The 14,125-nt window shown below is 38.7% G+C and overlaps 1 protein-coding gene across 1 annotated transcript in view; it reads left to right on the forward strand.

Moving 5' to 3' along the window:
• Positions 1–14,125, forward strand: part of LOC118974032 (uncharacterized) — a 53,417-nt gene that overhangs the window by 25,723 nt on the left and 13,569 nt on the right. The window lies entirely within an intron of this gene.

Consider the following 14,125-nt stretch of genomic DNA (forward strand, 5'->3'; position numbering starts at 1 on the left):
TCTCTGTCAGCATGTTTATGATTTTTATTTTAAATTCTTTGTCAGGAAGACTGGTTAGGTCTGTCTCCTTCTCTGGTGTCTCTGTGATCTTGGTTTGCCTGTAATTTTGTCTTTTCATGGTGATAGGAATAGTTTGCAGAGCTGGGACTAGTGACGGCTGGGAGAACTTTCCTTCTTTTTGGTTTGTGGCCTTCCTCTCCTGGGAGAATAGCGACCTCTAGTGGCTTGTGCTGGGTAGCTGCACACAGACAGGCTTCTGCTTCCTGCCCGGCTGCTATGGAGTTTATCTTCGCTGTTGCTGTGGGCATGACCTGGCTCGGGCTGCTGCTCCAAAGTGGTGGAGTTGCGTTGGAGGGGGAGTGACTGGGAGGCTATTTATCTCCATAAGGGGCCTCCGTGCTCCCTGCAGCCCAGGGGATTAGAGTGCCCAGAGATTCCCTACCTCTGGACTAAGTGTCCCGCCCTGCCCCTTTAAAACTTCCAAAAAGCACCCACCAAAAAGAAAACAACGACCACAAAAAAAAAAAAAAAAAATGGCTGCTCCTTTTTCTTTCTTTTCCAGTGCCAGCCTTGGGCACCCGCTCACCAGACTTGCTGCCCTGTTTCCCTAGTATTGGGGTCCCTATCCCTTTAAGACTTCCAAAAGGCACTCACCAAAACAAAACAACAACAAAAAAAATAATAAAGAAACAGAAAAAAAGGTGGCCGCTTGCGTTTCTTTTGTTCTCTGGCGCTGGTCTATGATACCTGTTCGCCGGTCTTGCTGCCCTGTTTCCCTAGTATTGGGGTCCCTGTCCCTTTAAGACTTCCAAAAAGCACTCACCGCAACAAAACAACAAAAGAAAAAAAGAAGATGGCTGCTCCCTTTTCTTTTGTCCTCCGGTGCCGGCCTCCGGTACCCGCTCACTGTTCTTGCTGCCCTGTTTCCCTAGTATCCAGGGCCCCGCGCATGCACTGTGTCTGCGCTCTGGTCCGGATGGCTGGGGCTGGGTGTTCAGCAGTCCTGGGCTCCTTCTCCCTCCTGCTCAGACCTCTCTCCTACCGCCAGGAGCTGGGGGGAGGGGTGCTGGGGACCCACCAGACCAGGGCTTGTATCTTACCCTCTTTGCAACGTGCTGGGTTCTCTCAGGTGTGGATGTGGTCTGGATGTTGTCCTGTGTCCTCTGGTCTCTATTTTAGGAAGAGTTGTCTTTGTTATATGTTCATAGATATATGTGGTTTTGGGAGGAGATTTCCGGTGCTCTACTCACGCCACCATCCTGGCTCTGCCCCCTGAAACATTTTTTTAATTACTTTTTTTTTAATGTTGAGATGAAATAAAATGGATGATAGTCCTTGAATTGATGATTGCTTTAATTATAAACAAAAATGTTTAGTGTAGAGTTTTTGGCATATCTTGACCTGACAAAAATATGCTTGTGTTTTAAGAAAAACACAATCAAATATTGCATGCATAAATATGGTATGTTTTAGCAATTTAACAGCTTTGAAAGAAGAGCACAGCTTTGTTTTTCCGGATGTCTTTGCTTTCTGAATAATGCATCAGTTTAAACTATGTTCAGTTTTAGAATATAAAATAATTGGGATGTAAAATCTTTGGCTTAAGTAAACATTCTTAAAGCACAACTGAAATTCATACTGACTCAGCATTAAAATCCATCCATTGATCAAAAAATGGGAAAAACTGTGTTTGTATTATACGAGGTCCAAAATTTGTTGAGCTCACCCCATTAAATGTTTATTACAACATTAAGTAGTTAATTTAAACAGAACATTATTAAGTCATGTTCTTGTTTCTGGTCAAATATAAATGTTGAATAATTAATGATAGAGATTCTTTTGTAAATACACTCTAATTACTTTTTTAAATGCAAGACGTCTTTTGTATATCATACTATAACTATGTTAACTATTAATGTCCTTGTGTTGTGCTCTCACCAAAGCAAACAGTAGCAAGAGGCAACATATTTTTGACTTACAGTAGTTTTAGAGTTGGAAGGGATTATTGGATAGCTTCCTTTCCATAGCTAAAGGAAATGGAGGAAAGCTAGACTTTAAAAAAAATATGATCCTAAAAATTAGATTAACTATTAAAAAGCAGTATGTAATAACCTAGTTAGCAAATTTGAACTATATTATATTTGCCTGAGTTGGAAGTAAATAAACAGCATTGCTATTCTCATTATTAAAACATTATTTCCTGAATCCCTGCTTATAACTTCACAGTGCCATATGTATTTAGGACATATGGACATCAGAATAAAAATGTTAATCTAAAACATTAAATATCAGTAACAACTGGGAGCTTAATAACAAAGAACAGCTTACAATAGTGCCAAAATGAGCTGTATTTTATACTTCTCTTGTAAGCTGTTATTTATTAAAAATAGTTTATATTAGGGGTGGAGCCAAGCTAGCGGCATGAGTAGAGCAGCAGAAGTCTCCTCCCAAAACTCTCTATTTTTGAAAATACAACAAATACAACTATTCCTAAAAGAGAGACCAGAAGACACAGGACAACAGCCAGACTACATCTACACCTGCAAGAACCCAGTGCCTCGCGAAGGGGGTAAGATACAAGCCACGGCCCAGTGGGACCCGAGCACCCCTCACCCCAGCTCCTGGCAGGAGGAGAGGAGTCGGAGCGGGGAGAGAAAGGGAGCCCAGGACAGCTAAACACCCAGCCCTAGTCATCTGCACCAGAGCACAGACACACAGTGCATGGGGTGCTGGATACTAGGGAAATGGGACAGTAAAACCTGTGAGCGGGTCCCCACTGCCGGCACCCTGGGACAAAAGACAAGTGAGTGCCCTTTGAAAATCTTAAGAGGACAGGGGCCTCACAGCTGGATGGAAGTGTCCCGGCTCAATCAGCCCAGTAACTTGGAATCCCAGGAAACTCCGGGCACCCCAACCCCCAGGGTGGCAGTGCAGCTCGGAGGCCCCTCACAGTAATAAAGAGCCTCCTTCCCATTCCCCTTCTGCCATAGCAGCAGGGGCCATGCCCACAGCAACAGGGCAGAGCTTCTTCCACAGTGGCTGGGCAAGAAACAGACACCCCGTCTGCGTGCAGCTGCCCAGTACAAGCTGCTAGGTTTTGTTGTTCTCCCAGGAGAGGAAGGCCACAACTAGCAAGAAGGGATGTTCTCCCAGCCGACACACAATTCAGCACCCCACAACTACCTCTACCACCATGAAAAAGCAGAGGAATTTGATCCAGAACAAAATAACAGAGACAACTCCTGAGAAGGACATAGACCTAACCAATCTTTCTGCAAAATAATTCAAAATAGAGGTCATAACCATGCTTGGATCTTCAGAGAAATATGCAAGAACTAAGGGAAGAAGTCTGGAAGGAGATTACAGAAATGAAACAATCTCTGGAAGGACTTAAGAGCAGACTGGATGAGGTGCAAGAGGATGTTAATGGAATAGAGATCAGAGAACAGGAACACAGAGAAGCTGATGCAGAGAGAGATAAAAGGATCTCCAGGAATGAAACAATATTAAGAGAATTGTGTGACCAATCCAAATGGAACAATATCCACATTATAGGGGTACCAGAAGAAGAGATCGAAAAAGAAATAGGAAGTGTACTTGAAGAAATAATTGCTGAAATCTTCCCCAAACTGGGGGAGGAAATAATTGCTCAGACCACAGAAGTACACAGACTACCCAATAGAAGGGACCGAAGGAGGACAACACCAAGACACAAAATAATTAAAATGGCAAAGATCAAGGATAAGGACAGAGTTTTAAAGGCACTTAGAGAGAGGAAAAAGGTCACCTACAAAGGAAAACCCATCAGGCGATCATCAGACTTCTCGACTGAAACCTTACAGGCCAGAAGAGAATGGCATGATATATTTAATGCAATGAAACAGAAGGGCCTTGAACCAAGAATACTGTATCCAGGACGATTATTATTTAACTATGAAGGATGGATTAAATAATTCCCAGACAAGCAAAAGTTGAGGGAATTTGCCTCCCACAAACCAACTCTACAGGGTATTTTAGAGGGACTGCTCTAGATGGGAGCACTCCTAAGACTAAATAGATGTCACCAGAGAAAGTAAAAACACAGCAAAGAAAGCAGAACAATCAATTAATAACTAAAGAAAAAAAATAAAATCAACTACCCACAAAAGCAGTTAAAGAAAACACAAAAGAGCACAGAATAAAACAAACAACATATAAAGAATGGAGGAGGAGGAATAAGAAGGGAGAGAAAAAAAGAATCTCCAGACAGTGTATATAACAGCTCAATAGTGAGCTAAGTTAGGCAGTAAGATACTAAAGAAGCTAACCTTGAACCTTTGGTAACCACGAACCTAAAGCCTGCAATGGCAATAAGTACATATCTCTCAATAGTCACCCTAAATGTAAATGGACTTAATGCATCAATCAAAAGACACAGAGTAATAGAATGGATAAAAAAGCAAGACCCATCTATATGCTGCTTACAAGAAACTCACCTTAAACCCAAAGACAAGCATAGACTAAAAGAATGATAAGACACTCTTAAGAGAAATTAAAGAGGACACTAACAAATGGAAACCTATCCCATGCTCTTGGCTAGGAAGAATTAATATCATCAAAATGGCCATCCTGCCCAAAGCAATATACAGATTGGATGCAATCTGTCAAATTACCAACAGCATTATTCAACGAAGTGGAACAAATAGTTCAAAAATTCATATGGAAACACCAAAGACCCTGAATAGCTAAAGCAATCCTGAGAAGGAAGAACAAAGTGGGGGGGGGGGGATTTCGCTCCCCACCTTCAAGCTCTACTACAAAGCTACAGTAATCAAGACAATTTGGTACTGGCACAAGAACAGAGCTACAGACCAGTGGAACAGAATAGAGACCCCAGAAATTAACCCAAACATATATGGTCAATTGATATCCGATAAAGGAACCATAGACATACAATGGGGAAATGACAGTCTCTTCAACAGATGGTGCTGGCAAAACTGGACAGCTACCTGTAAGAGAATGAAACTGGATCACTGTTTAACCCCATACACAAAAGTAAATTCAAAATGGATCAAAGACCTGAATGTAAGTCATGAAACCATAAAACTCTTAGAAAAAAACTTAGGCAAAAATCTCTTGGACATAAACATTAGCGACTTCTTCATGAACATATCTCCTTGGGCAAGGGAAACAAAAGCATAAATGAACAAGTGGGACTACATCAAGCTGAAAAGCTTCTTTACAGCAAATGACACCATCAGTAGAACAAAAAGGTACCCTACAGTATGGGAGAATATATTCATAAAAGACAGATCCAATAAAGGCTTGACATCCAAAATATATAAAGAGCTCGTGCACCTCAACAAACAAAAAGCAAATAATCCAATTAAAAAATGGGCAGAGGAGCTGAACAGACAGTTCTCCAAAGAAGAAATTCAGATAGCCATCAGTCACATGAAAAGATGCTCCACATCGCTATTTATCAGAGAAATGCAAATTAAAACCACAATGAGATATCACCTCACACCAGTAAGGATGGCTACCATCCAAAAGACAAACAACAGCCAATGTTGGCGAGGCTGTGGAGAAAGGGGAACCCTCCTACGCTGCTTGTGGGAATGCAAATTATTTCAACCACTATGGAAAACAGTATGGAGGTTCCTCAGAAAGCTCAAAATAGAAATACCATTTGACCAAGGAATTCTACTTTTAGGAATTTACCCTAAGAATGCAGCAGCCCAGTTTGAAAAAGACAGATGCACCCCTATATTTATCGCAGCACTATGTGCAATAGCTGAGACATGGAAGCAACCTAAGTGTCCATCAGTAGATGAATGGATAAAGAAGATGTTGTACGTATACACAATGAAATATTATTCAGCCATAAGAAGAAAACAAATCCTACCATTTGCAACAACATGGATGGAGCTAGAGGGTATTATGCTCAGTGAAATAAGCAAGGTGGAGAAATACAAATACCAAATGATGTCACTCATATGTGGAGTATAAGAACAAAGAAAAACTGAAGAAACAAAACAGCAGCAGAATCACAGAACCCAAGAATGGGCTAACAGTTACCAAAGGGAAAGGGACTGGGGAGGATGGGAGGGAAGAGAGGGATACGGGTGGGGAAAAAGAAAGGGGGTATTATGATTAGCATGTATAATGTGGGGGAAGCATGGGGAGGGCTGTGCAACACAGAGAAGAAAAGTAGTGATTCTACATTTTACTACACTGATGGACACTGACTGTAATGGGGTTTGTGGGGGGGGACTTGGTGAAGGGGGGACCCTAGTAAACATAATGTTCTTCTTGTGATTGTAGATTAATGATAACAAAATTTTTAAAAATGTAAGGAGGTTATGTGGGACCATATGACAGAAGAACTAGTAGCTTATTTTACAGTTTGTTCACTGTACTTCCTCATCCACTTTGCTTCAGAAGAAAAACTGTGCAGTGACTTGGGTGAAAGACTGTGACCTTCCTACAAACATTAATTGTTGGAGAGTTCTTTCTGACTTCATATTTAAACCACTTTGGGGTTATTTCTAGGACCTAGATAGTTATTCTTCTGAATCCTGGTTAAGGAGATGTCATAGCAAATGAGTTTAAGAGTTGTTGATATATGGAAAACATAGACCCAAATTAAGGAACGATGTTAGTTTAGTATTTAAAATTTGAATGCAGCAAATCTTTTTTGAGATGTTTTATCAGTTGCCCCTACCAATTTATCTTAAACTAGATTGGTTTGAGAGTAATGATAATTCTTTTGTCAAGAAGTAAGTACATAAATGGATCTTATGTATATCCATTTTCTCTTCTTTTTTCATGTGGCTAAGACATTATGGTGTTCTTAGCAAGTATGTCTTGATAAGTCAGGAATAGACCACTTTTGAAGAAAATAATAAAATTGTAACTAAAATAGAAAAAAATCCCATCAGAAAAAAATAAACATTCTTTTCATTGTCTTTTTTTTTTTTTTGGTGTCCTTAATGTACACTTACATGAAGAACATTGTGGTTGCTATACTGCCTTCCCCATGCTGCCCTACATTATGTGTGTTAATCATAAGGCCCCTTTTCCCCTTATCCCTCCCTTCCCACCCATCCTCCCCACTCCCTTCCCTTTGGTAACCACTAGTCCCTTCTTGAAGTCTGTGAGTCTGCTGCTGTTTTATTATTTTTTTATTAAGGTATCATTGATATACAATCTTCTGAAGATTTCACATGAGCAACACTGTAGTTAGTACATTCACCCATATTATCAAGTACCCCCAACATACCCCATTGCAGTCACTGTCCATCAGCATAGTAAGATGCAATAGTCACTAGTCTTCTCTGTGCTATACTGCCTTCCCCATGCCTCCCCTCCATTATGTGTGCTGACCATAATACCCCTTAATCCCCTTCTCCCTCCCCCCCCCAACTGCCCCTCTGACATCCTTTCCCTTTATTAACCGCTAGTCCCTTTTTGAAAACTGTGAGTCTGCTGTTGCTTTGTTCCTTCAGTTTTGCTTTGTTGTTTTACTGCACAAATGAGTGAAATCATTTGGTACTTGTCTTTCAATGCCTGGCTTATTTCACTGAGCAAAATATCCTCTACCTCCATCCACATTGTTGCAAATGGTAGGATTTGTTTTCTTCTTCCAGCTAAGTAATATTCCATTTTGGATATGTACCACATCTTCTTTATCCATTCATCTACTGATGCCTACATGTACATGTTGCTCCCATGTCTTGGCTACTGTAAATAGTGTTGTGATGAATATAGGGATGCATATGTCTTTTTGAATCTGATATTTTTTCCTTCTGGTAAATTCCTAGAACTGAAATTCCTGGGTCAAATGATATTTCTATTTTTAGGTTTTTAAATAACCTCCATATTGCTTTCCAAAGTGGTTGAACTAATTTACATTCTCCTTTCTCCGCATCCTCACCAGCATTTGTTGGTCCTTGTCTTTTGGATATTGGCCAGCCTAACTGGTGTGAGGTGATATCTGATTGTGGTTTTAATTTGCATTTCTCTGATGATTAGTGATGTGGAGCATCTTTTCATGTGCCTGTTGGCCATCTGAATTTCTTCTTTGGAGAAGTGTCTGTTCAGATCCTCTGCCCATTTTTTAATTGGGTTATTTGGTTTTCAGGTGTTGAGGCTTGTGAGTTCTTCATACATTTTGGATGTCAACCCCTTGTCGGATAAGTCATTTATGAATATATTCTCTGATAATGTAGGATGCCTTTTTATTCTACTGATGGGTGTCCTTTGCTGTACAAAAGCTTTTTAGTTTAATGTAGTCCCATTTGTTCATTTTTGCTTTTGTTTCCCTTGCCCAAGGAGATGCATTCAGGAAAGAGTTGCTCAGGTTTACATTCAAGAGATTTTGGCCTATGTTTTCTTCTAAGAGTTTTATGGTTTCATGACTCACATTCAGGTCTTTGATCCACTTCAAGTTGACTTTTGTGTATGGAGTTAGACAATAATCCAGTTTCATTCTCTTAAATGTAGCTGTCCAGTTTTGCCAACACCAGTTGTTGAAGATGCTGTCATTTCCCGATTGCATATCCATGGCTCCTTTATCATATATTATTTGACCATATATGCTTGGGTTTATAACTAGGCTTTCTATTCTCTTCCATTGATGTATGGCTCTGCTCTTCTACCAGTACCAAATTATTTTGATTACTGTGGCTTTGTAGTAGAGCTTAATATACAAAGTTGGGGAGCATAATCCTGCCAGCTTTATTTTATCTTCTCATGATTGCTTTGGCTATTTGGGGTCTTTTGTGGCTCCATGTGAGTTTTAGAAGTTTGTTGAAGAATGCTGTTGGTATTTTGACAGGGATTGCATTCAATCTGTAATTGCTTTAGGCAGGATGACAATTTTGACAATATTCTTCCTATCCATGAGCACAGGATGTATTTCCACTTATTGGTGTCTTCCTTCATTTCTCTCAAGTGTCTTGTAGTTTTCAGAGTATAGCTCTTTCACCTCCTTGGTTAGGTTTATTCCTAGGTATTTTATTCTTTTTGATGTAATTGTAAGTAGAATTGTTTTCCTGATTTCTCTTTCTGCTAGTTCATCTTCAGTATGTAGGAGTGCCACAGATTTCTTTGCATTAATTTTGTGCCTGCAACTTTGCTGAATTCAATTATTAGTTCTAGTAGTGTTGGAGTGGGTGGATTCTTTAGGGTTTTTTTATGTACAATATCATGTCATCTGTAAACAGTGACAGTTTAACTTCTTCCTTGTTGTCTGATTGCCATATGGGGCAAGGACCTCCAGTACTATGTTGAGTAAAAGTGGGGAGGGTGGGCATCCTTGTCTTGTTTCCTATCTTGGAGGAAAAGCTTTCAGCTTTTTGCTGTTAGTTATGATGTTGGCTGTGGGTTTTCATATATGGCCTTTATTATACTGAGGTACTTGCCTTCTATACCCATTTTGATTAGTTTTTATCATGAATGGATGTTGAATTTTGTCAAATGCTTTTTCAGCATCTATTGAGATGACCACATGACTTTTGTCCTACTTTTGTTGATGTGGTGTATGATGTTGATGGATTTTTGAATATTGTATCATCCTTGCATCCCTGGAATAAATCCCACTTGATCATGATGGATGATCTTTTTCATGTATTTTTGAATTCAGTTTGCTAATATTTTGTTCAGGATTTTTGCATCTATGTTCATCAGGGAGATTGGTCTGTAATTTTCTTTTTTTCTTTTTTTTTTGAGTTGTCTTTGCCTGGTTTAGTGTTGTACTGATGCTGGCTTCATAGAGTGAGTTTGGAAGTATTCCCTCCTCTTCCACCTTTTGGAAATCTTTAAGAAGAGTCAGTATTAGATTTCTCTAAATGTTTGATAAAATTCAGCAGAGAAAGCCATCTGCTCCAAGTGTTTTGTTTTTAGGTAGTTTTTTGATTACTAATTCAATTTCATTGCTGGTAATTATCTGTTCCAATTTTCTGTTTCTTTCTGGGTCAGTTTTGGAAGCTTATAATTTTCTACAAAGTTGTCCATTTCTTCTAGATTATCCTATTTGTTAGCATGTAATTTTTCTTAGTATCCTCTAATAATTCTTTGTATTTCTATGGTATCTGTAGTGATTTTTACATTCTCATTGCTGATTCTGTTTCTGTCTGTATACTCTCTTTTTTCCTTGAAAAGTCTGGACAGGTGTTAACTATTTAATTTTCTCAAAGAATCAGCTCCTGATTTCATTGATTCTTATACTTTTATTCTTCTTGATTTCATTTATTTATTCTCTAATCTTAATTCAGTCCTTTCTACTGACTCATTTGTTGTAATTTTTCTGGTTTCATTAATTGTGAGTTAGACTGTTCATCTGGAGTTGCTCTTCTTTCTTGAGGGAAGCCATTACTGTAGTATAGTTTTAGAACTGCCTTCACTGCATCCCACAGATTTTGGGGTATTGAGTTGTTGTTTTCATTTGTCTCCATATATTGCTTGATCTGTTTCAATTTGATTATTGATCCATTATTTATGAGCATGTTGTTAAGCCTCCATGTGTTTGTGGGGTTTTTTGTTGTTTTCTTTGAATAATTTACTTCTAGTTTCATACCTTTCTGGTCTGAGAAGCTGACTGGCATGTTCTTAATCTTCCAAATTTACTGAGGCTCTTTTTGTAGTCTAGTATGTGATCTACTCTGGAAAATGTCCATGGGCAGTTGAGAAGCATGTGTATCCTGCTGCTTTTGGGTAGAGTGTCCTTAGATGTCTGTTAGGTTCTTCTGTCCTAATTAATGTGTTGTTCAATGCCTCTGTTTCTTACTAATATTCTGTCTGGTTGATCTGTCCTTTGGAATGAATGGTGTGCTTAAGTCTCCTAAAATGAATGCATTCTGTCCTATTTCCCCCTTTAGTTCGGTTACTATTTGTTTCACGTATTTGGGTGTTCCTATGTTGGGTGCATAGATATCTATAGTCTTTATATCTTATTGTTGGACTGAACCCTGTATCATTACATGATGTCCTTCTTCGACTCTTGTTACTTTCTTGGTTTTGAAGTCTATTTTTCTGATGTAAGTACTGTATCTCCTGCTTTTTTCTCCTGATTATTTTCATGAATATCTTTTTCCATCCCTTCACTTTTAGTCTGTGACTTTGGGTTTTAAGTGAGTCTTTTGTAGGCAGCATATAGATCAGGCTTGCTCTTTTATCCATTCTGTAATTTAGGGTGATTATTGATTGATATGTACTTATTGCCATTGCAGGCTTTATATTCGTGGTTACCAAAGGTTCAAGGGCAGTTTCTTTACTATCTAAGTTAACTTACTCATTACAGTAGTTCAAACATAATCTAAAGGCTCTTTTTACTTTCTCCCTTCTTTTTCTTCTCCCTCCACTCTGTTTATGTTAGGTGTCATATCCTGTATTCTTTGTGTATCCCTTGACTGACTTTTAGGGTAGTTGATGTAATTTTGCATTTTCTTAGTAATTAATTAGTCTATTTCCTTTCCTGTGGTTTTATTTTCCCTGGTGACAGCTATTTAGCCTTAGAAGTACTTCCATCTAGAGCAGTTCCTTAAAAATACTCTGTAGAGATGGTTTGTGGGAGGTAAATTTCCTCAACTTTTCCTTATCTGGATATTGTTTAATCTCTGATTCAAATTTAAGTGATAATCTTTACGAGTAGAGTATTCTCAGTTGAAGGCCCTTCTCTTTCATTAAGTATGTCATGCCACTCCCTTCTGTCCTGTAAGCTTGCTGCTGAAAAGTCTCCTGATAGGCTTTCCTTTGTATGTGATCTTTTTTCTCTCTCTGGCTCCTTTTAATACTCCGTCCTTATCCCTGATCTTTGCCATTTAAACTATTATGTCTTAGTGTTGTCTACCTAGGGTCCTTTGAGTTGGGTGATTTGTGCACTTTCATGGCCTGAGCGACTATTTCCTTCCCCAGATTGGACAAGTTTTCAGCAATTACTTCCTCAAATATGCTTTCTATTCCTTTTCTCTCTTTTTCTTCTTCTGGTACCCCTATAATGTGAATATTGTTCCATTGGGATTGGTCACAGAATTGTCTTATTATTCTTTCATTCATAGAACCTTTTTTCACTCTTTGCCTCAGCTTCTCTGTATTCCCATTCTCTAATTCCTATTCTATTGACTATCTCCTTTACCTCTTCTAATCTGCTTTTATATCCCTCTGGTGTGTGTTGCATTTCAGATTCTGTATTTTTCAGATTTCTCTCTCAAAAGTCATTCCTGAGATCTTGAATATTTTTCTGTAGCTCCATGAGCATGTTTGTGCTTTTTATTTTGAAATCGTTATCAAGAATATTGGTGATTTCACTTTCACTGAGGCCTCTTTCTGGTGTTTGAGGGATCCTGCTTTGTACAAAATTCTTTTGCTGTTTCATAATTCTAATGATCACTATGGAATAATAACTTTGTGTAGGTGGCACCTTCTAGTGCCCAGAAGCTCTGCTCTCTGGAGCTACCCAGCATCTGGAGCGATGGTAGGGTCACAGGTGTGCAGCAGTCGCTCCTTTCAGGGGCAAAAACCTCTTTCATGCTTCCTGGCTGCAGTGCCTGCATCCATATTCCATCTAAAAACAGCATAATATATTCTTCTGAAATGCAAATGGAATATTCTGCAGGGTGTATCAGTTGCTAGGCAATAAAACAAGTCTCAATAAATTTAAGAAGACTGAAATCTTAGCAAGCATCTTTTACAATGGCATTAAATTAAAAATCAAGTACATGGGAAAACCCTGTAAAAAACAAACATGTTTAGCTAAACATGTTACTAAACAACCAGTAGGTCAACAAAGAAAGAGGAAATTAAAAAATACCTTGAAACAAATGAAAATGGAAACAACATTCCAAAATCTTTGGACACAGAAAAAGCAGTTCTAAGAAAAAAAGTTATTAGCAATACAGGCCTACATCAAGAAAGAATAAAAGCCTTAAGTAAACAATCTTACCTTACTCCTGAACTGAAGAACTAGAAAATAACAGAGCAAACAAAGCCCAAAATTAGTAGAAGGAAGGAAATCATAGCGATTAGAGTGGAATTAACTGAAACACAGACTTGAAGAAAACAGTAGAAAAGATCAATGAAATTAAGATCTAATTCTTCAAAAAGATAAAATTAACTTTTAGCCATACTTATCAAAAAAATAAATAAATAAAATCAGAAATAAAAGAAGTTACAACTGACATCACAAAAATATAAAGGACTATAAGAGATTAGTACAAAAGATTACATGCTAATAAATGGGACAACCTCAAAGAAAAGGATAAATCCTTAGAAACACAATCTTCCAAGACTGAATTAGGAGCAAATAGAATATTTGATTAGACTGCTTACCAGTAATAAAATTGAATAGTAATAATAATAAAAAAACCTCCCAGCAAAAAATAAAAGTCCAAGAATAGAAAGAAGTCTTCACAGGTGCATTCTACCAAACATTCAAAAAAGAGTGTGGATAAAGTGAAGGTTCCTATGGCCAGGATTCCCACCTGTTACTGGTCCACTGTCTCACTACACATGTGTGTGCAATACATCATCATTGAATCTATTTAAAGAGGTCTGCCCAGTGCTCTGGGCGACATAGTAGCATAGCTGCAAGGCTGCAGGAGAGCAGAGAGCAGAAGCTGGAGTGGTGGCAGTGCCGAGGACAGAGGCTGCACCCCCTCAGGCAGACCACAGTGTTATTTTTAACCACTTTGTGAATTATACTGTTCTGCATCCCTGTCAGTCTTTATTTCACATGTATGCCTTTATGTAGAGCAGAAAAAGTATGAAGGATAATTTCTTCCAAGGAGCCCTCTAGTGGTAACACCGAAGATTACAATCAGGAAAAGAAAACTTCCAAGCACTGGGTGAGCTAATGTGAGGAAAATGGAAGTTCCTATTGCCAGGATCCTCACCAGAACTTAACTGCTCTGATTTAATTGGCCTGCTGCTAGGCTACTGCTTCCACACCCTAGGCAAAAAGCTATTACTGACTGAGTTGTTACATAAAGAAACCTGCCCAGAGGCAGATATGAGGATTACGGATCTGCATACTGTTGGATGTATGTGATTCTAGTGTCCAACTCTTGCTGGGAGAATAAAGCCAGGTAGAAACCCTTTAACCCCAGGAACATTCCATTGTCATTTCTTGGTCTCACTGAATCCATAG

Source organism: Manis javanica, chromosome 2 (assembly GCF_040802235.1).
Source record: "Manis javanica isolate MJ-LG chromosome 2, MJ_LKY, whole genome shotgun sequence".
NCBI lineage: Eukaryota > Metazoa > Chordata > Mammalia > Pholidota > Manidae > Manis > Manis javanica.